Genomic DNA, 22,900 nt, shown 5'->3' with positions numbered 1-22,900 from the left:
TACAAATGCTGGATGGAAACTTAAAGATTATTTCTGTTTTGCATCAGTTTACCTGGAAGAAATGATGGTTTTGTTCTCTTGAACATTGGACAGAAAATGTTTTTGCAATATTCAGGTTTTTTTTGCAAACATTTGCAACTTTGCTTATCCATGCATAATGAATCCTGTTTCAACGTTTCGGTAAGTGTAGGATCTCCTCTGCCAGCCCCAGTGTTAACTTCTGCACTAATTTACACCTGTGCAACATTTGAATAATGAAGTGCATGGGTAACCGCTAAATGCATTCTTAACTATCTACAAAGACGTGTATTGCAGGGTCTTATGCCCACATTGTTTCTCTTAAGCGTTATGATTAAAATGGAGTAATGGCTCCACTGGAGCTCATTGGTTTGTCAGCGGTGGGTTCCTCGGTGCGCAGTACATCTGTGAACTCCTTGCAAGTGGTTATGCCCCATCCGACAGCGTGATGGAGAGGTGGGTGTCATTACCGTATGTTTAAACAGCCGAGAGAGGCAGCTATCATTTAGTCGAACGAGCTCTCTGTGTGTCTGATGAGATGAGATGGAGAAACCCAGGGAGAGAGAAAGAGACATTTCAGAGGAATTCATTGACAGCAAATAACGTCACTTAATCAAGAGCGGTGGCACTTGTTTACCTTCCTCTCTCTCTGCGGCCGGTGTGCACTGTTATATGAAGAAATCGCATCTCAATGGAGAATAAATATGGTTTCTGTATATTCAAAATCAGCAGCAACGTTTATCAGCTTGGCATGAAATCGCAAGTGTATGAAGTTCTAATAGGCTAATTCTAATAGGTTGCCAGTTAAAGATGATTTTAATTGACCAATGGCAGTGTTCAGTTCACTTGTTTGACAAACTACAACTATGGTTGCAATAACATACTGCTTTTGCTGCAGTACTGTAGTATTTGGCTGTGCATAGTGTTCTGTAATCATAGAATAACTGTGACCTACTACATTTGCCAAAATCTGCAGTATATGGAGGAGGCTGACTTTGAAATATCATACTGGCATACTTCTATAAATATTTTGCTATATCTTATTATGGAAGAGATAGTATAGGATACTATTTCAAACTGGGCAGATATTACTGTGTGGATTATTACATCCCACACTTTAGAAAAAACTTGTGTAGAAACAGTTTCACCCAGAAATTGCTAGTAAATTTCACAAACAATTACAAAGAAATGGCAAGTTTTTCAGTAGAAAAACTAAAATAGTATTTTCAGAATAACCCATATGTAATATCAGCCTTGACTAATGGCATCTCTCTTCCGGTGTATTATGTGATCAGATTGTCAAAAGATTAGACATTTTTACGCAAAATTATTTATTTTAAATATATTTTTCAATATATTTGAAATATAACAGTTTTTTCTTTGAAGATGACGTAAAAATTGTAATTACATTGTAATTATTTTTTTTGAAGATTATTTTTGCCCATTCCATTTGGACGTTATTTTAAATTGGTAAAAAATCATATTTTCATAGTATATGATGCATGTTGGTTTACTATGATAACGTCAGATGTTATTACTTTCCTCCTCACACTAACAGTAAGTGTAGTTTATTTAATTTAACAGCGTTTATCAGTACATGCAAAAATCTTGATTAAAAACAGTTCTACTGTCTGATGTCTTACACTTGACAACAGGAACTGTCGCTCTTCCATGGAGACGTCAATTTTGACCATGTCAACCAAATGCTTTCCAGCTTCACAACCCATTTTACTGCTATATTCTGTTCAGAATTCCAAGTAAAACAGGATATTTAAGTATATATAGGATATGACTGGGAAAAATGTCAATGCATTCAAATGTCAATTAACCTGAATTCACCCCTAAATATATATACATGCATACGCTGCATATATAGTTATCTCTGCTTAACTGAAACTGACATTAAGATTCATGTCTATTCTCTCAGGTTCATATGTGAACATGTCTGTGCTGTGTTTCTCAGCATCAAACGTGATGGTAAGCGTCAAGCATTCTGTCTGTTCTCTATAAACTCTGCAGAAACATTTAGTATAATGTCAGTGGGAAACTCAACATTTTCACGTCTTGCATAATTTAAGGCTTTCTGGCTATAGACTGAGAATCATTAAAGTCTGAAGCGCTGCGGTTTGTACACATGAGCGACTTCGCTCCGAGTGGCCTCTCGTGTTCAAAGGTCTGCGGTGGCGACCCGAGCCGAATGATTGCCGCCGCCGTGACAGCCGTGGTGGCTAATGGAGGAAAGTGGAATAGACAAAAGTTGGGTCCTCCTTTACAGTGCGCAAACCAATAATGAGTTCCAAATGTTTACTATTCAAACCCCAGGGGCGACAGCCTTCACTAAATAAATTCATGCATTTAGAAAATGCATCTGTAATAGACGGCAAACTGAATTTTAAAACATGGCCCATATGTTAATGTTCCTTAATGCAGGAAGTTTAAAGGAGTGAGATTTGTTTGAAGAGGAAGATGCATCGTAATCGCAGAATGAAGAATCCGGTTTGCTTCTGCAAATTGGGTGAAAACCACACGGAGCAAGCAGTCATGCACACAACGCAGTAGAAACGCCCACGAGTTGTGCACGGCTCCATTAATTAGCGATCTGTGGCCATGAACTTAAATTATACCATGTCAAATTACACTCTCTCCATTTATACTGAAAAAAGGAAATACACTTGTTACCAAAACACATTCTCGAGTGGAATTGTTTGCACTTAATTTGTTTAGATTCTATTGCAGCGCAGGTACAGTCTTACACTATTTTGTCAACAAGATTGCAGCATTTCCTCCTGTTCTGTTGCGCTCAGTTCTTCTAGAGATGGCGGAGTTGCATCCACAGGCGGTCCAATAAACTGTTCAAACTGAAGAATCTACTGTGGCTTTGGGAAATAAAATTTTCAATTTGCACAACCATTTTAGAGCTGTTTTCAACCCTGTCTCTGGCCCTTCTGAGACATCAGGTGATGCTTTTCCAGACAGTGCTTTTAAATTATGAATATTTTGCTATTAGATTTAGAAGAGAAGAAAAATGTCAACTCAGATGTCTGGATAATATCATCTAGTCAAATGGTAACAGCAGCCCAACAAAGTGCAGCTTTCTGACATACACTTACTTTTCTTGTTATTATGTGTGTTCTGTCTGCATTTATCAGAAATTATTATCGGGTAATGACTCAGGAATGAATACATGGGTTCAAGGTACGTCTGTTTAGTATTAGTTAACCCATACTGGTGGATGCCATAACTTCATCTTTTTCTGTTGTCAGCCGTTCAAAAGCAATTTAGCAGAATAACAGAGCACTCATTCATTCATTCATTCATACTTTCATTTATGCATTCATTCGTTCATTACTTGTGGAAGACTCTTGAATGCATGGAATTTAATTGAATGCATAAATCTATATTTTTTCTGTTGTCACAGTAACTTAAGCTTTCTCTGTTGTCATCCATTCAAAAAGTATACATAAATGTTTTTTCGTTTTTTTTTTTGTTTGCAATTTTTCATTTTCATATTATATATAGTAGATGTTTTACTTGAACTTTTATTTATTTATTTGTTCATTCATATTGGAAGATTCTTAAATGCATACAATTTAAGAAATATTATTTGTTAGCAACACATACATGCTGTAACGGAGTAAACAGAGGAAGCGTACGGATCCATATGCAGAGCCTTATTAATAGACCTGGTCATGAAACAGGCATGGGTCGGCAACAAAACAGGTATAGCGTAGGCAAAGCAAGACTAACCCTAAGACAGATGTGATCAGCCTCTGGCGAACAATGTCCAAAAGGGCACGGCAAAGAGAGAGAATCCACAAACAGGAAATAGTCAAGGCGAGGTGCAAACACAATCCGAGACAGCAAGGCAAAGGGAAAATCCAAGACAGGCTATGTAACGTAATAAAAACGTAATATTAATATGTAATTTAAATAAATAGTTTAATTTAGCTCAAAGGGAATCATTTATGATTTTATAGGGATTTGAACAGAATCACTGTTACGTTGATTCACTGCACGAGCCGTATAACAAACTCTGCACTGGATATTAAAATCCAAAATATAGTGAAAACACTATTTAATAGCACAGTAACAAGATCGGCAGATTAAGACATTAACTTGTGAGCACAAAACACAAGATACTTCTCTTTTCAATATAAATAAGGCTTTATTCGATAAACCTAAGATATGTAAACTAATCTAACACATGAACACAAGCTTTCCCACATTCACACATTGCAGAAAGAGAGAAAGTAAGGAAAGGATGAGTGTAAGAGAATGGAAATGTGAAATCCCTAGTTTACAGCAATATGTTCAATTGCATAGACCTGAACAATCATTAATCACTTATTTAACTCTCGCTTTGAGTTTCTCAATGGGGCTAAAAGTTATATTAAATACATCAATTCAGTTAGAACCTGGAGGTGTTGCTTGCTTGCTTTGCTAAGGGAATCCCTTTTGTCGTCGGACACATCCCCTCTGGTGTCTTGACCAATTAGATATGCTATTATCTTAGCTAGGGGTGTTCCTTCCATCATAAATCAGCATGTTATCAGTCACATGGTCCAACTTTTACAGGCTCTTGCAAAGTATACTTTTGGACATGATTTCTATAACAAGACTATGATGCATTTGACAAAGAACTGATTGGAAGAAACATTTAAAGCATGATTTTTCACACTCATACATACCAAACACGCATCTGAATCCTTCAGCTATTCAATAGTGATTTAAAAACCCATACGTAATATTTGATTAAAACATGATAATCTAATGTGTGGGTTACAAACATAGTATAGGTTGTTTCTATGTAGAGAAATAACTCATAGGTCTTTTTAAGATTATTTTTAGTGCATATGAACAGATTGTCTCTAGTGTGTAGTTCTATGGAGAATAAGAGGCATGTTCTGTGACGACCAGAGAGAGGTTAAAAGGTCTCCTAAGAATCCAAGTCTTGTATGGGGGAAGACCTGTCCAAGAGAGTCTGTAGCTCGTGATTTTCTATCACAGGTTTACATGTGACCATCAGTCTTGATTACTTGCAACAAATTTGACAGTCTCCTTCCTGAACTGGAATTATCAATACGTGTTCTTTTGTCTCAAGGTTGTAAGCTGTTCTGTGAAAGAGGCTTGCTGGTTAGTTTGCTTGCTTAAGACTAGTTGGAGCTAAGAATCTGATTTACGACATTGTCCTGTTTTCTTGGGCCTCTCTGAATTCCAGCTCCTCAGGTTTCAATGTTCTGATGCATTTTAAATTTGTCTGATTCAGTCTCTGATATTCTGCAGCTATAAACTTCAGGGCAGGCAGAGATCAGACAAAACGATATAACAGGCAAGGATCAAGACACGGGTAAACAGACTATGGACATGGTAAAACTAGACTTAGGAAACTTGGAATGGCTCCGTAAAGTTGCTATCGCTGACACCGTGATAAATGCTAAACAATACTTCGCAGTTTGGGAAGGATCTGAGTGGGTGTAATATATTGTCTATGTGATTGGTTACAGCTGTGTGTAATCAGTGCAATGGATGATGGAAAACGCAGTACAGAGTGACATGCAACAGTCTGTGTAATGTGAAAGTCAATATAATGGGAGAGCGACCTCTAGTGGTAATCGGACAGAAGGCCACGGACCGGATTCGTGACAGAGCCCCCCCCCCCCCCCCCCCCCCCCCCCCCCCAAACAGTATATAATCCTGGAGGGCGGTGGAACGGAGGCAGAACAGGGGGAGGTATGGCGGGCCAGGTCCTTGTGGAGGTGTAGGACCTTGGGACAGAGGCAGGACCGGCAGAGCAGGGAACCAGGATGGAGCCGGTAGTACTAGTGGAGTTGAGGACCACCACAGCAGAGCAGACAGGTCCGAAGATCCCCACGGCGGAGCAGAAGCCCACCAGGGCAGAGCAGATGGAGCAGAAGACCTCCACGGCGGAGCAGACGGAGCAAGAGCCCACAAGGGTGGAGCAGACGGGGAAGGAGACCTCCTTGGCGGAGCATATGAAGCAAGAGCCCACCAGGGCGGAGCAGATGGAGCAGAAGCCCACCAGGGCAGAGCAAACAGAGCAGAAGACCACCACGGTGGAGCAGACGGGGCAGAAGACCACCAGAGAAGGGCAGAGAACCACCACAGCTGTGCAAAAGACCACCACTGTTGAACCGATGGCCACGACCAGGTAGGAGATGCCAGAGGAGCTGAAACATAGGGAACAGACAGAGCATTTGCAGTCCCAAGGACCAGGGAACACAAAAAGTTCATCAGTAGTTTCCCTGGTGACAACAGAACAGGTAGATAGTTCATCATCAGGCTCACTGATTGAAACTGGACAGGCAGACAGTTCAGAACCAAATTGGACTGCAGAATTTAAACCAACAGACAGTTCACAATTGGATGCATTGACTGAGACAGGATTGGTAGACAGTTCAGTAATTGAAGCTGTATAGACAGACAATTCATATTGTCATTGACTGCAACTGAACGGACAAACAATTCATGGACTGATACTGGGCAGGAAGATAGTAATAAATCATAATTCTTGATGGAATCGGAACAGACAGGTGATTCACCATCCGGCCCCTTAAGGGAAGCAGGACCGGCAAATAACTCAGAAACAGATTCCTGAGTTGACACTGGATGGACAGACAGTTCATAATTAGACTCATTGTCTGAGACTGGCAAGACAGATAGCTCAAAATCAGATTCACCGGCTACATTTAGACCAACAGACTGTTCAGGTTTTGACTCCTTGACTGAAACTGGTAAGACAGACAGTTCAAAATCAGACACATTAGTTGAAACTAGACGGACAGACAGTTCACAATCAGCCACCAAACTTAAAACTTTTCACAATCAGCCACCAAACTTAAAACTTTTCAAACGTAAACTTTTTTAACTTCTTTAACTTTTTAAAACTTTCTGGTCCGGCTTTCTCAAGCCAACTTAAATTTTGTCACAACAAACTTTTTTTTTGTTGTTGTTGTTAAAATAACCGCGTCATCCGCAGCTCTTAAACTTGGCGCTGGCGCGTCTGGAGAGAGAGAGAAACCGTACGGAGCTGAAAGGGCTTGAATTAAGCGTGTTTGGCTTTAGCTATCAATACTAGAGTATATAGTGCTGAAAGATATTTACTATAAACGGCGCTTGTTATGTGATCCGCGCTGCTGTTTTGCCGCACAGCTCACTTGAAATGGGGCTGCTGTTACAGCTCGCGGTCCGGATGGATGCCGGGGTGCAGATGCGGTCCGCCTTTTGAAAATAAGTTCTATATGTATTTAAGGATAAAAGACTTGCTTTTAAAATATTCATAGAAATATTTCCTCGAGTCGAGTCAAGTCTGGAGTTATTTCAGGTTGAGCCTGAGTCAAGTCTGAATTCTATAAAAATTTGACTTGACTCCCGAGTCACTAACTCGAATGCCCATCTCTGCTTGACTGGACTCATGAAGATCAGCGGTGACTTGACTGGACTCATGATGATGATGATCAATGATGACTTGACTGGACTCATGAAGATCAACGGTCACCTGACTTTACTCATGAATTGCATGACAGAACATCTTCTTTTGTATTTTGTAGAAGAATGAAAATCATACAGGCTTAGAATGGCACAAGGGTGAGAAAACAAAAACAACATTTTCACTTTAGGGGGAACAATCTCTTTTTAAAGGCAGTTACATTTTCTAATTTAACTAAATCAGATAGACTAATTGAAAAAGGTAAGTGGCTAAATGAATATAATTTATTATTTTACATGACCTATTGTTTCACCAGTGAGTCATCAAGCTACTTTTAATCCTTTAGCCTGACTTAGCTTGAGTACTTTAAATTAGGCCTAATTAATGCACAAATTTATTCATTTATTTTGTGAGGAGTATCAAACATATTGAAGTGAGTGATGTTCTTGATTTGCAGTTTACACCACTGCTCTCGAGTTCACTTTTTTGGTAAATGTATGTTAATTTTTCTTATTATATGATACATTGGTCATGAGTACATGACTTATGCTGCAGCCCTTTCCACAAATAAACCCATTTTAGTGCCCTATTACGTAAAAAAAAACACACACAAAAAAAACTTTAAATTCTCAATAATATATATATACCTTTTATAATCATACATTTTACATGCATGCACATATGTACGTATGCATATGTAAGTATTAAATATGTGTATATATATGTTAACTGTTTATTTAATACCATTATGGCATTTTTCTGAACTTGTCAACAAAACAGTAGTTCCCTATCAGTCGGTCACTCCGAGTCACGTCGGTGACCGACGAATTGGGATCTCGCTTAGAGAGACCAATCCCCTACGAGAGTATCTAAACAAGCCAATGGATATTGGCATGCGATTATTGCATCCAGCTGCCGCTAATCACAGCGTGAGTATAATTAGGCAGCGGGTGCAGCGCATATTCAGCTTTTCGCTTCGGAGCCGAGCGTTCTTCGTTCTGCTCCTGACCAAATCTTCAAAGTGTCTGCAAGTCAGTGTGTTGGTGTGACGGCGCGTCAGCGGTGGTGGTCTCCCTTTGTCGAGTGGGTTGCACACATCGGATTGCACTACCCTCTGATCGTGCTGCAAGCGGCCATCTCCCCTGTGCGCTTCAGCACACTAAAAGAGTGCTTTTCTCTGAAAGAGCATTCACGGGTGGAACGTCTTTTTAAAGACGCGTCTTTTTCAAGATGCCTTTCCACCCGTGCGTTTCTGGATGCGGTCGTTACCTGGCGCCGGGTGATGGTCACGATCGTTGCCTCTCGTGTCTGGGCTTTGATCACGCTGAGGCAGCTTTCGTGGATGAGTCATGCTCTCACTGCGGGAGTATGAACATCGCGGAGTTGCGGACCAGGCTCCGTTTCCTGCAAAGGGGCGGAGTGCCCGTGCCCCTGCCTAGATCTAGGGCTCCCCCTGGCGGCAGCCGAGGGACCACTACCTCTGACAGTGGCCGGACTGGTCTTACGGTGACAGTGAGGAATTCCCCTCAGGGGGGGGTCCTTCCTGCCACCGGCACTTCGCAGCCTGTGGAGCTGCCAAGGGAGCATGCTGGACCCTCTCATGGAGTACCAGCTGTATCCTTTGGTGCTCCCCTCAGTGACCAGATGTCAATCGCTGCATCGGAGGGTGAGTCTGCCCTCTCTGGAGATGATGATTCGGCACCGTTGCCACCCTCTGGGTGGTCAGCGGTTCCGGATTCGGATCCAGAGATGGTGGCTATGCTTGCCCGGGCCGCCGAAAGGGTCGGGCTCGAGTGGAATCCTCCACCGCGTCCCGAACCCTCTAGGTTGGACGATTGGTTTCTCGGGGTGGCTCGCGCTGGTTCTCAGGGCCCCACCCCGGTGCCTTTCTTCCCGGAGGTGCATGATGAGCTCACTAGATCATGGAAGGCACCTTTTACTGCCCGAAACCGGTCTGGTGGTTCGTCCTCCCTCACCACCCTTGATGGTGGGGTAGCGCGGGGGTATGCGGGCATCCCGCCGGTGGAGCGGTCAGTTGCGATGCAACTGTGTCCAACTACTGCTACCACTTGGCGTGGGGTTCCGTTGCTCCCCTCCCAGGCCTGTAGGCACTCGTCGGCCCTGACCGGCAGTGCGTATACGGCTTGTGGCGAAGCTGCTTCCGCCTTACACGCTATGGCGTTGTTGCAGGTCCATCAGGCTAAGGCACTGAGAGACCTGCACGAGGGTGGTCACGACCCAGAAGTTCTCAGAGAACTTCGTACCGCCACGGACCTCGCGCTACGGGCGACGAAGGTTACGGCGCGGTCTCTGGGCCGTGCGATGTCCACTATGGTGGTCCAGGAGCGCCATCTCTGGCTGTGTCTGGCGGACATGAGGGAGGCAGAAAAGAGACAGTTCTTGAACGCCCCTCTGTCCCAGGCCGGCCTTTTCGGCGACACAGTGGAGAACTTTGCCCAGCAGTTCTCCGCTGCACAGAGACAGACTGAGGCCATCAGGCACATCCTGCCCCGGCGTGCAGCTGCTGCCTCCACCCGGCCGCCGGTGGCAGCGCCTCAGCCTGCTCGTCGCCGAGGGCGGCCGCCTGCCGCCGCCCCCGCTCCCGCGCTGCAAACGCAGCAGCCTCCAGCAAAGCAGCGCCGTGGAGCCGGCCGCAGGGCAGCCGCCCCGCCCGTCCAGGCCCCCGCCAAACCTGGTGGTAAGCGTAAGAGCAAGCGGCCCTGAGACGGGCGACCCGGAGATGGGGGGGGATGCTCTTCGGGAGATGGTGAACGCACCACTCCCTCCCCCGGAGGAGGGCCGGGCGGAGAATCTTTTGTTTCTTTTTTCCCAAAAACTCGACAAAAGAGCAGTTTCCTCTATCTCTGGGTCCCCCGAGGGGACGGGAAGTTGTGGACGAGTCAGTCTTGATCCACACTATCCCGCCTCTCTCGCCAGTGAGCAGCTGTGGGCGGTTCGGGAGTGCGGTCAACCGTACTACCCACGCACCCTCTGCCAAAACGCAGGTTGGTGTTCCACACACGCTGACCCTGCTTCGGACCGGCAAAGAGACGCCCGAGCACGGTCCCTGCGTTTCTCCTCGCTGCCCCGCCGCGGGTACGTCAGTGGTCCCGCTGGTGCCACTTGTACGGTTTCTGGGGGCCTGGTTAGGGCTTCCCAGTCTGTCTCGTTGGCTCCGCCAGACCATCAGACTCGGCTATGCGATTCAGTTCGCCCGGCGTCCTCCCAAGTTCAGGGGCGTCCACTTCACGTCAGTGAAAGCGTTAGATGCTCCTGTCTTGCGCGCGGAGATCGCAGTCCTACTGGCGAAGGATGCGATAGAGCCGGTCCCTCCAGCCGATATGAGGTCGGGGTTTTACAGCCCCTACTTCATTGTACCCAAGAAAGGCGGTGGGTTGAGACCGATCTTGGATCTGCGTCTCTTGAACCGGGCTCTTCACAAGCTTCCGTTCAAGATGCTCACGCAGAAACGCATCTTCGGGTGCGTCCGTCCCCGAGATTGGTTTGCAGCGATCGACCTGAAGGACGCGTACTTCCATGTGTCGATCCTTCCGCGCCACAGGCCATTCCTGCGGTTTGCGTTCGAAGGACGGGCATATCAGTACAAGGTCCTGCCCTTCGGGCTGTCCCTGTCGCCCCGTGTCTTCACGAAAGTTGCGGAGGCAGCCCTAGTTCCCATGAGAGAACAGGGCGTTCGTATTCTCAACTACCTGGACGACTGGCTCATACTGGCTCAGTCTCAGGACCAGTTGTGCGAACACAGGGATTTGGTGCTCTCACACCTCAGCCAGTTGGGCCTTCGGGTCAACTGGGAAAAGAGCAAACTCTCCCCGACGCAGAGGATCTCTTTTCTCGGTATGGAGTTGGATTCGGTCAGTCAGACAGCACGCCTCACGCAGGAACGTGCTCAGTCGGTGTTGAACTGCTTGAATGCGTTCAAGAGCAGGACAGCGGCCCCACTGAAACAATTTCAGAGGCTCCTGGGGCATATGGCAGCTGCAGCGGCAGTCACGCCGCTGGGGCTGCTTCATATGAGGCCGCTTCAACACTGGCTCCATGGCCGAGTCCCGAGGTGGGCGTGGCAACGCGGCACTCACCGGGTCCAAGTCACACCGGCCTGTCGCCAAACCCTCACCCCGTGGTCAGACCTTTCGTTTCTGCGGGCAGGAGTGCCCCTGGAACAGGTCTCCAGGCATGCTGTGGTTTTCACGGATGCCTCCACCACCGGCTGGGGTGCCACGTTCGACGGGCTTGCAGTGTCGGGGGTTTGGACGGGCCCCCAACTGCACTGGCACATCAATTGCCTAGAGTTGCTAGCGGTACGTCTGGCCTTGATCCGTCTCAGAAGGCGCTTACGAGGCAAACACGTACTGGTACGCACGGACAACACTGCGACCGTTGCGTACATCAACCGACAAGGTGGTCTGCGCTCCCGTCGCATGTCGCAACTCGCCCGCCACCTCCTCCTCTGGAGTCAGAAGCATCTGAGGTCGCTTCGTGCCATTCATATTCCGGGCTTGCTCAACCGGGCAGCCGACGAGCTGTCACGAGCTGCGCTCCCCGGAGAGTGGAGACTCCATCCCCAGACGGTCCAGCTGATTTGGAGACGTTTCGGACCCGCTCAGGTAGACCTGTTTGCTTCTCTAGAAACCTCTCATTGCCAGATGTTTTACTCCCTGACCGAGGGAACACTCGGCACGGATGCACTGGCACACAGCTGGCCGCGGGGCCTTCGCAAGTATGCATTTCCCCCAGTGAGCCTTCTCGCACAAACAATATGCAAGATCAGGGAGGACGAGGAGCAGGTCCTGCTCGTGGCGCCGTACTGGCCCACTCGGACTTGGTTCTCAGAACTAATGCTCCTCGTGACAGCCCCTCCTTGGCAGATTCCTCTGAGGAAGGATCTACTGACTCAGAGACGGGGCACCTTATGGCACCCGCGTCCAGACCTCTGGAAGCTACATGTCTGGTCCCTGGACGGGACGCGGAGGTTCTAGGTGACCTACCCCAAGGGGTAGTTGACACCATCACTTCGGCTAGAGCGCCGTCCACGAGACAGGCCTACGCCTTGAAATGGAACCTGTTCGTCGAGTGGTGTTCTTCTCACCGAGAAGACCCCCGAAACTGCCCGATCAGAGTCGTGCTTTCCTTTTTGCAGCAGGGGTTGGAGCGAAGGCTGTCTCCCTCCACCCTTAAAGTCTATGTGGCTGCGATTGCTGCCAACCATGACCCCGTGGAAGGGAAGTCGGTGGGTAAGCATGACTTGGTCATCAGGTTCCTTAGGGGGGCGAGAAGGTTAAATCCTCCACGGCCCCCCTCTATACCCTCTTGGGACCTGTCTCTGGTGCTCAAAGCACTACAGCAGGCCCCATTTGAGCCTTTGCAGTCAGTTGAGCTGCAGTTTCTTTCAATGAAGACTCTGCTCCTGCTTGCATTGGCCTCCATCAAGAGGGTAGGGGACCTGCACGCATTTTCGGTCGACGATTCGTGCCTAGAGTTCGGGCCGGCTGACTCCCAGGTAATCCTGAGGCCCCGGCCTGGCTACGTGCCCAAGGTTCCCACTACTCCCTTCAGGGACCAGGTGGTGAGCCTGCAGGCGCTGCCCTCGGAGGAGGCAGACCCAGCCCTTGCTTTGCTTTGTCCCATCCGAGCGCTAAGGTGCTACGTTGACAGGACACAAAGCTTCAGGACCTCAGACCAGCTCTTTGTCTGTCACGGAGGCCGGCAGAAGGGGAAGGCCGTCTCCAAGCAGAGGATGGCCCACTGGATAGTGGACGCCATCACCCTGGCTTATCAGGTACAGGGTGTGCCCTGCCCGTTCAGGTTGAGAGCTCACTCTACTAGAGCTGTTGCATCCTCCTGGGCGTTGGCTCGTGGCGCCTCGCTGGCAGATATTTGTAGAGCTGCGGGCTGGGCGACCCCTAACACGTTCGCTAGGTTCTATAGCCTTCGTGTGGAACCGGTTTCCTCCTGTGTTCTCACCTCAAACGGGTAGAAGCACTGAGAGGTTCCGTTTTCGGGTCGGCTTGCTAAAACTGCTCCAGAGAGTCCGTACTGTAGACCCTGTCGAGTTCCTCCGTCCCCTCGGCAGTCAGATGTGGCGGAGCATCTGACGCCAGGCCCTCACTCGCTGAATCCATGAGAACCGGTAGAGGGCTGGGTTCCATATGAAAGGCCTTTTGGACCCCATATGTGTATAGTCCACGGTATAGCCTGAGAGCCCGTGTTTCCCCGGCAGGTCTTCTGCCAATCTCCATGAGGTACAATTTCCTCTAATTCTCCATATGCGCCTAAGGTTGATCATATGCGTAATTGCTCCGAACCTCCTACGGGAAGGGCGAGCTTCCGTAGCGTCCGGTTCCAACTAGAACGGGTACGTTTTCCCAGTGTTATCCAGTCTTACTGAGTGGGTAGTGCCATGGCAGCAGTAGCTGGTCTTCTGCGGTAGCCCTGACCTGCGCCAAAAAATAGGGGCTCAGGAGGCTTCCACAGGACACTGGAAGGGGCAGTACCCGTGGCCTTTTGGTAGGGATCCCAATTCGTCGGTCACCGACGTGACTCGGAGTGACCGACTGATAGGGAACGTCTCGGTTACGTATGTAACCCTCGTTCCCTGAAGAAGGGAACGGAGACGTCACGTCCCGTCGCCACGGCTGCTGTACCACCGCTGAGCGGCCGGGTCACCGGCTCGGCTCCTCAGCGAAAACCTGAATATGCGCTGCACCCGCTGCCTAATTATACTCACGCTGTGATTAGCGGCAGCTGGATGCAATAATCGCATGCCAATATCCATTGGCTTGTTTAGATACTCTCGTAGGGGATTGGTCTCTCTAAGCGAGATCCCAATTCGTCGGTCACCGACGTGACGTCTCCGTTCCCTTCTTCAGGGAACGAGGGTTACATACGTAACCGAGACGTTTTGTTTTGTTTTGTCACATTATCCATGTTGATGTCTGCTTCTAAATGTTTACAGTTTTTTGATGAATATTTATCATCAGAAAATATTATTAGAAAATTAATACAAAAGGAAAATAACAAAAATCAAGGTTTTAGTTTGTATTTATACATGTCCTGGATTTTGCAGGGATGGAAATGCAATAGAAAATGAATAGAAAATAAAACATTCAGTTTGACCTCCTGAATTAGTTTTATTATTTTTCTTAACATTTCCTTAAGTTTAAGCACTTTCCTTGCTAAATGTGTTGAAAACTATTTAAAAATGTTTGTTTTTCAGTCCCTATTGAAAGTACCATCAGTAGACAAGAAACCCACACAAGTATTTTGTTTTTATGTGGTCTTGGATTGTTTTACTCCTTTTTAAAGCACGATCAGTGAAAAAAAGCATGGAAAGATCAGCAAACACAACATCAGCCAGTAGTCGCCATCACGTCCCCCCTCAAAAATCACTCTAAATTCTGTCCTCGCAACATGGCGGAAAACGTTGCGGAGAAAAAAAAAAACATCTATTAGTCTAGTAATTGCACTGTGATTAGCAGATGTGAGTGTTTGGCATGGAACGGGCTTTCCTGGAGTTTGGAAGACGTGAAGCTACTGCTGCATCCTGATACAATACAACAGCCTCGGCAGCCATACATCCTTCATGTCTTCCTCTGTCTCTCCACCCACCCCCATGGGTCTCCTCTCCCATCCATCCATTCGCCTCCTCTCCTCTCCTCTCCTCTCCTCTGCCTGTCTGGATCTCACCCAGCTGGCTTCATTAGACTCTTCACCATCCCAGATCTGCTGGTTTTGTCTGTTGCACATTTTTTGACTGTTTTATCTTAAGCGCTGTCCATCCTGGAGCCTCATAAATATTTCCCTGGCATTTCTGCATCTGCTCGAACTGGCTTTTAATGAAACAATTCATGTGTCCATTGTACATTTGTTTTTTAATTAATCTTTGTGTCCTGCGTTTATTATTATTTTTTCCCCCTTATTTAGGGGGGCTGCTCATTGTTTGCGACTGAACGGAGAAGCGTGAGGTGGAAGAAAAGAGGAATTCAAGTGGTTTTTACTTTTATAAATCATTTCAGCATTCACTTTTTGTTGTTTTCATCATGTTGGACGCAGCACAAATGTTGAGATGATGGGATTTCAAAGCAGTGTTGACAGATTATTAGTCTCTTTTTAACTTAAGAGCTAATAATAGAGTACAGCAGACTTTTATAAATATGTTCTGGTCAAGCTCAGGCACTTAAACTTTATTTACACAATTACCCATATGAATTATTAACTATTATGTGAACAGCTTTTTTAATATAAGAAAAACATCAAATGTTTTCCAATTTTAAGGCATATGTGATAGGACGTAAATTGCCTCAGGCAAAAGCCTATGTTATGGTTTCTCTATAGAAACCTTTCAATTATTAATTATTTCCTCTCATCTTCACATTATATAACAAAACAGCCATATTTCCCTTTATTAGCTCACCTTCTGTCATTCTGACAATCTAGTGAACTCCAATATTTAGAAATATATAAAGCAATTTATAAACAAAGACTGATCATTGATATTTATTATTTAAAAATCATGTTTCTTTTTTAATATCAGGTTTAAGGATAAAGAATGACACCCAATGGCAACATTACACCACCAACAGCAATCAGCTGCGTTCACAAGAAAGGTATCTCATTTATTGTTTGCATAAGTTACTCAGCCATTCATGTGAATGCCATTCATTCTAAAGTGTAACAGTTAGACATAGCCTAAAAAAACATTAAATAAATAAAATGATATATGTAAAATAAAATTAAAAATCATAATATTATGTTTTCCTGTTCTTGCAGTCTATCAGTTATTAGTTATTTGGTCAATAAGGTGAATTAATTAGTTTCAGAAAAAAAAGGATACAATCACAAATATACTACTACTAATAATAATAATAAATGCAATATTCTTCTTGTTTTTTGATGCTGTAGTCTTTCAATTATTTGTTGTTGTGTCATAAAAGCATATAGGTCAAAGCATGAAAAATGTATACTATAATATAATAATACTATATATATATATATATATATATATATGTATGTATGTATGAAGAGTTCATTTGCAAAAACTGCGTTTTTAACAATTCTCAGAAATTATTTTTTTTCATTGTGCATCCCAATTAATCTCAATCAAACTGCAGTTGGGTTATTTTGACTGGATTAAAAAAATGAAATAAAATAAAAACAGCTAAATGTGTGTGTGTGTGTGTGTGTGTGTGTGTGTGTTTGTTTTTTTATTTTAATTGTGTCAAGCGAAATAAACAATAATTAAAATATGTTTTGCATTAAATGAAAATGTTCAGTAAATATGTAAACAGAATATTATATTTTAAAAGTATATATAGTCTTTAAATTACTTTTCGTCATAAAAGCATATATCCTCACAAAAAGTAACATTAAAATTGCTAACAAAAAAATTATAATAGAAATAAAAAATGTATTGTTGCAGTCTATCAATTATTTGTTGTTGTGTCAATATGCACAAATCACATTAATTAAAATAGGCTCTGCATATTATCAGGCATAAAAGCAGAATAATAACTGGTATAGTGCTGTAAAAAGTAACATTGGTTGATCTGTAGTTCATAAGCAGTAAAGCATTCTGGGTACAGGGTGGTGGGCTGGTTGCCGTGGCACCTGACAGTTATGTCGCCCGTGTGTTTGTGCATGCGTGCAGAGAATGGCAGCCAGATGGTGGTGGTGGTCTCAGGAGAGGGGAACTGGGGCATAGTTGCCACCGCTGGCATGTGTAGCCCCATCCTGACCTCCCTTTCTCTCAGAGTCTCGAACCACGTGTCTGACAATGCACGCTGCGACCTAGGAAGGAAACCGCGTGGATAGATAATGCATTTATGCAGGAGATTTCACCGATAACATGCAATACACATAAAAACGAAAGCAGACCCACTTAAAACCTCACAGCTCGTCGTAACGCAAGATTCTGTCATTTCTCAAGTGGCAGATCAGCCTGCCGCGTTTGCCAAAAGTGGCATAATGCATAACACTTTGGAAGTGTTGTTCTACACCTTTATTTGCCGGATCACAAAAGCGGGCGAGGTGACAGGAAGAATGGGGCGACGTGCACATAATGTAAGGTCCTCGGCAGGCCGCAGCTGCACCGGGCCAGGCTTTGATTCTTGCATGAGGTTGCTTTGTGAAATGATCTAATCCGATGGGTTATTTATGGAGTGTCATTGTTTATTTATTTGATTATTTTGTAAATTATTTATCTATTGAATTATTAATCCATCCTCATGACAAGGCCTGAATTATGCATGACTTAATTTGAGATTATTGCATTCAGATGCTACATTGTTGCAGTGGTGGATCGCATTCGCACGTCACACGTGGAAATTAAATCACCCTCCCAGGTCATTTTGTCTTCATTTGAAACAGAAGCTGAGACAGGTTGCTGCAAGAACATCAGCCTGTTATCAAAACAAGAGCCACTGCATTTATCTTAATGCCAAAGACGTGCTCTGACCTTTCGCTGGCCTGATGTCCCTCTGTATGTACAGGTGACTTCAAATCCTGTGCATTATTTCTCAGGAGAGGGGAAGGTTTGGCCATCTTCGCATAAATATTTAGCAAGATTTTCTTTCTCCATAACTACCATCAAAAGAATTAGCAACCAAATCTGTTTCATTGGAAGCACGACCTTTGGCATTAACAACATTTAAGGTCTCAACCACCAGTGAAGAATTACTACAGTATTGTAGTTCAGCATTGTTTTTCGAGCATCTCATTAGCTGTCGTTTGTTGTGTTATATCATTACCCATTGAAAAACCTACCACTAATTCTGAGCCTACAATTAGTGGTTTTATATTGATGTTATTATTTAAATCCCAATGGTTTTCCCCCGTATTTAGGCCATTTTCATTTGCAGTGTCAAATATGAGTGTGTACTCATTTCTGCTGTATATTAATTCAATATTTGTGGCTTCAGCTTATTTTCAGATATGCACTTACCATGCTGAATACATCTTTGCTGCAACTTCCTTTATATTGTTGTGAGTATGACATGCACATTACATTATCAGTAGCGGTTCACTTCTGTAGTTTAATTTCAGAAAGTAATAATAGGAAGTGCATTATACTTATTCGCGTATGTCGAATCGTACTTAAGCCATAAAAAAATACAGACTTGTTTTCGAGCATGAAACTTTCTGTGAGTTTGGAAGCTTTGCTTTCAGACCAGTTGCGGTTTACACGAAATTAATCCCAGACTTTTTTTTTAATGGGGTTTGCATGTGGACCAGAGAAACGGACCAGAGATCCCTTACAAAGCTGGTTAGGGGCGCAGCTCAGAAAAGCACTTTCATACCAACCAAAAGAACTGAACTCTGAGGTCAAAAGAACACACCACAAGTGTGAAAATGTCCAAACAAAGGGACACCAAATGAACGTAACATTGGTTTTGTATACACTACAGGTCAAACGTTTGGAATAATTACGATTTGTCCATGTATTTTAAAGAAATCTCTTATACTCACCAATGCTGCATTTATTTGAACAATACAGTAAAAAAGTGTAATATTTTAATGCAATTTTAATTGTTTTTTTTTATATTTGAATACATTTTCAAATGTAATTTATTGCTATGATCAAAGCTGAATTTTCAGCATCATTAGTCACATGATCCTTCAGAAATCATTCTAATATACTGATTTGCTGCTCAGTTATTATGATTTATTTTTGGTACTCAATTATTAATAATGGAGCAGAAAATTAAACAGAAAAATATATTTGAAATAGACTGTTTTGTAAAACTGTAAATGTTTTTACTGCTATCACTTTTTAATGCACATTATTATCAAATAGAAATATTAATTTTTGTATCTTAAACTTTTAAAAAATATTGTATTGTAGGGGTTTTTTCCACAAAAAATATTAAGAAGCACAAATGTCTTCTACATTGATACATTTAATAATAATACATGTTTTAAATTGTACTGTATTTTTGATTAAATAAATACAGCCTTGGTGAGAAAAAGAGACTTCTTTAAACAATATCAAACTTTTGATTTTAGTCTGGTAGGTATTTTTTTATTAAAGACAAAATGACGTGAGCTAATGTTTAAAAAATGTTAAGATTGCAAAGTTGGAGTGCATGTGCTCTGATAATTCATTTGGACCAGTTATCAAACTGCTTTTAGTCACTTTTCCAAACTACTTAACTGAGGTTTTTACCAAACAAAGTGTGACAGCATTTGTGTCATTTGTATTGCTTTGCAATTAACCAGAGAAAACCCGGAATAATAACCCTGAATCTAAAGCAAAGAGAACAGCAATTAACCCAACCATATGGAGTTTGTTTAGTAAATTGCGTTCGGGTTGCAATGTGAAAAGTAAAGGTGAGGCGTGATAACCTAGATCTCAAACTGATTCCTTTATCTGGCTTTCTCCTCCCAGTTTTTGTCACGGCACACCGTCGATTATCATTGTGGATTATTTCAAGCTCTGCTTCTCCAAGGATGCGGTTTCTCTGCTACTTGTGGAGCTGAAGCGTCATTTTTGCTTGTCGGCGTGCATCTGTCTCTACTCGATGCTTAATTCAAAATCTGTGTGTCTGATTTAAAAGCACGACTGCGGGTTCTTCATCAACACTTAGCACTTGGTTTAAAACTTGTGAGACTGTGCCTTACCTATAAAAAGTGGAGGAAACAGTAAAGCAGGAGACGTATTGTTAAGTGTGCTTCTCTCTTCTCACTCTCGCCGTAATGAAGCATTCATTATGATTATTTTATAGGCCTGAAGTTTTTAAAAACTACAAGAATGCATTACTCTGCATAATGAACAGCTGTTGTGGCAACAAGCACATACATTATGCATAAAAAATTATTTCAATTTTGATTGTAGATGCTGATTTATTGAGACAAGTCTAGCTTACTGCCGTAATGGAGTTGGGATATGCTTCTGTTGTGTTATTTCCATAATTAATATCAGGAAGCGCGTTATATGCATGCTTCGTATTTATATGTCGAATCGCACTTGAGCCATAATAAATACGGGCTTGCGTTCCAGCTTAAAACCCGAAGTGTGTTAATTATGCATCAGACCACAACTACAAAATAATAAATACATGATCTTTTGTATTTGGCGCGAGCTTTTTAAATGCATCCAGAGACACATTTTGAGGCCTTTTCCCTGCTGCGATGTGCAATTCGTCGTATATACATGCATGTTCTTTTTTGAAGAAAGTGAGAACAAGTGGTGTTACGATGCAACTCTGTGGGGAAGAACTTGTCGTTTGAAGGAAAACTGTGAATTGAACCGGCAGTGCCAGTTGACTGTCAGGAGGTTTTGCTTGGCGTAATTGAGATAATATGATCACTGGAAGTTTGTGGAAAGCCGGAGAAGGCGAAGTAGCGGCCCAAGTCTCGATCCTGAGGTGCGGTTTTCGACGCATTTTACCGCCACATGGGACAGAGCACAGTAGAATTAATGATTTGAAGACACGTCGTTGATAAATAATTTATTTTGGCCCCAAGGATGGTTAGGAGCAGAGTAAAAGACTAATAAATCATTTGTGGCGCTGCTAGTTGTCACTTTCGATTATTTCTGGCTTTGTGATAAACTGCTGCACCTGCCAGCTGCTGTTTTGAGTCAGAGCGGCCAACTTTCCCCAAAAGTAGTCACCCTTTCTTCAACCAGCACTTCCTTCCTGTATAGATGATTCATAGCCGTCGCTTCCAAGCGGCTGAAAGTGGAGCTCTATGAGTCCTGAATGAAATGACATTCCCCAGAGAGTTTCCCAAAAGTTAGTTTTGGGATAAAGTGTGGCATATGGGTACATTTTAAAAGTATATGACATAACTGGGGGTCTATTATCCCCACAGGACCAAAACAGTCCTCTCAGTCATTTGCGCTTAATTGGGTTGTGTTTATAATGAAGTGGCTTTAAGTAGCGGCTTTATTCCAGCTGAGTATGACGACCGAAGGATAGGCTCACACAGAATATGCACATATTTATTCTATGCTGATCATGGGGAGAAAAAGGGTTTGATTGAAATATGATCAAATGTGTTCAGAGTTCTGGTATAGGAAAGGCATTTTTTAAACCCTTTTAAAAGCAATTAGATATGTCAAATTCTGTAGTCACCTATGGATTGGTATTTGCATGCACAATACTTATTTTTACATATTATTTGTAAAAGTATGAATATATATATATATATATATATATATATATATATATATATTACTTTTAAAAGTACATTTAATTTAAATGAATTACATTTTAGACTGGTAAAGATTAATAAGAAAAAATATATTTAAGATAACAGTTTTCTTTTAATAAAGTGAGAGTCATGGCTTGTCTTTTTCTTACAAAATCCTATGAATATCTATGGACTGTTGTTTATATACATGGCTGATTTAAAATTTAAAACAAATCAAATAAATATTTTATTTCAAATAAATATTAAATTATAATAAATTACAATATAATTTGTTAATAGTAAATAAATATATTTATTTAATATTAATATTATATTTATATTGAAATATATTGAAATATTAATGTTAATTAATATTTAATTTAAATTTTGCATTTGATTTAAAGCTTTTTAAATGCATTTTTAATAAAGTGAGAGTCAAGTATAGATATATTGTAGATGTATGTGTGATATATTGAAATATTGTAGTTTTTTTAAATGGAATTTAAAGCTTTTGAAGATTAAAAAAAATAAATAAGCTAGCAAATCCTTTTTATTTTCAATATGGTATTTTAATGTCTGTCTGTATTAATCAAGCACCCCTACCATACATTTTAATGTAAACTACAAAAAAAGTTTTCTGTTTTTATGTAGCTCAGCTGGTAGCACTAATAACGCCAATGTCACGAGTTTGATTCCTAGTGAACGTACAGACTGAGTAAAATCCATAGCACCGCAAGCCACTTTAGATGCGTAAATGTAAACATTTCGCCCTTGTTAATCGTACATCTCGAATCATTATTTGCATAAAGCCTTGTTTTTGAGCATCGGTTACTTCTCGCCCTGGGGGATTCACGGTGATAACGAACCCTCGAGCGGCATCCAAACCCCGAGAGTCGTCATCCTCAGGGACTCGGCAGCCCGTCTGAGCACGTGACTCAGATTCTTACCCTCCACATTTCAAAAGAAAGTGATTCAAATGTTAATTAACTGTTACTTATAGCCAACGACCTCCAGCGCATTTGCCACCTGTGCCGGAATGAGGCGAAATGGCCCTTGAAGCCTGGAAGTGTTGAGCAAACAGTCCTCCGCACAAGGTGCAATCACTGCACGGAGAGATCGGCGTGCCACCGGCGGAAAAAAAAAGCCTGCGTCTGCTGTGCGTGGAATCTTATTAGGTAATGACAGAGTAGGAGGTAATCAAGTTGAGATTGTGTCTTTCTCAGAAAGAGGACAAAAGGAAGCACTGGAATGGAGGAGCTCATTCGAAGAGATGAATGTATAAGCAAA

This window comes from Barbus barbus (assembly GCF_936440315.1).
Source record: "Barbus barbus genome assembly, chromosome: 12".
Classification (NCBI taxonomy): domain Eukaryota; kingdom Metazoa; phylum Chordata; class Actinopteri; order Cypriniformes; family Cyprinidae; genus Barbus; species Barbus barbus.
The sequence above is the reverse complement of the archived record's forward strand: the minus strand, read 5'-3'. Positions refer to the sequence as shown.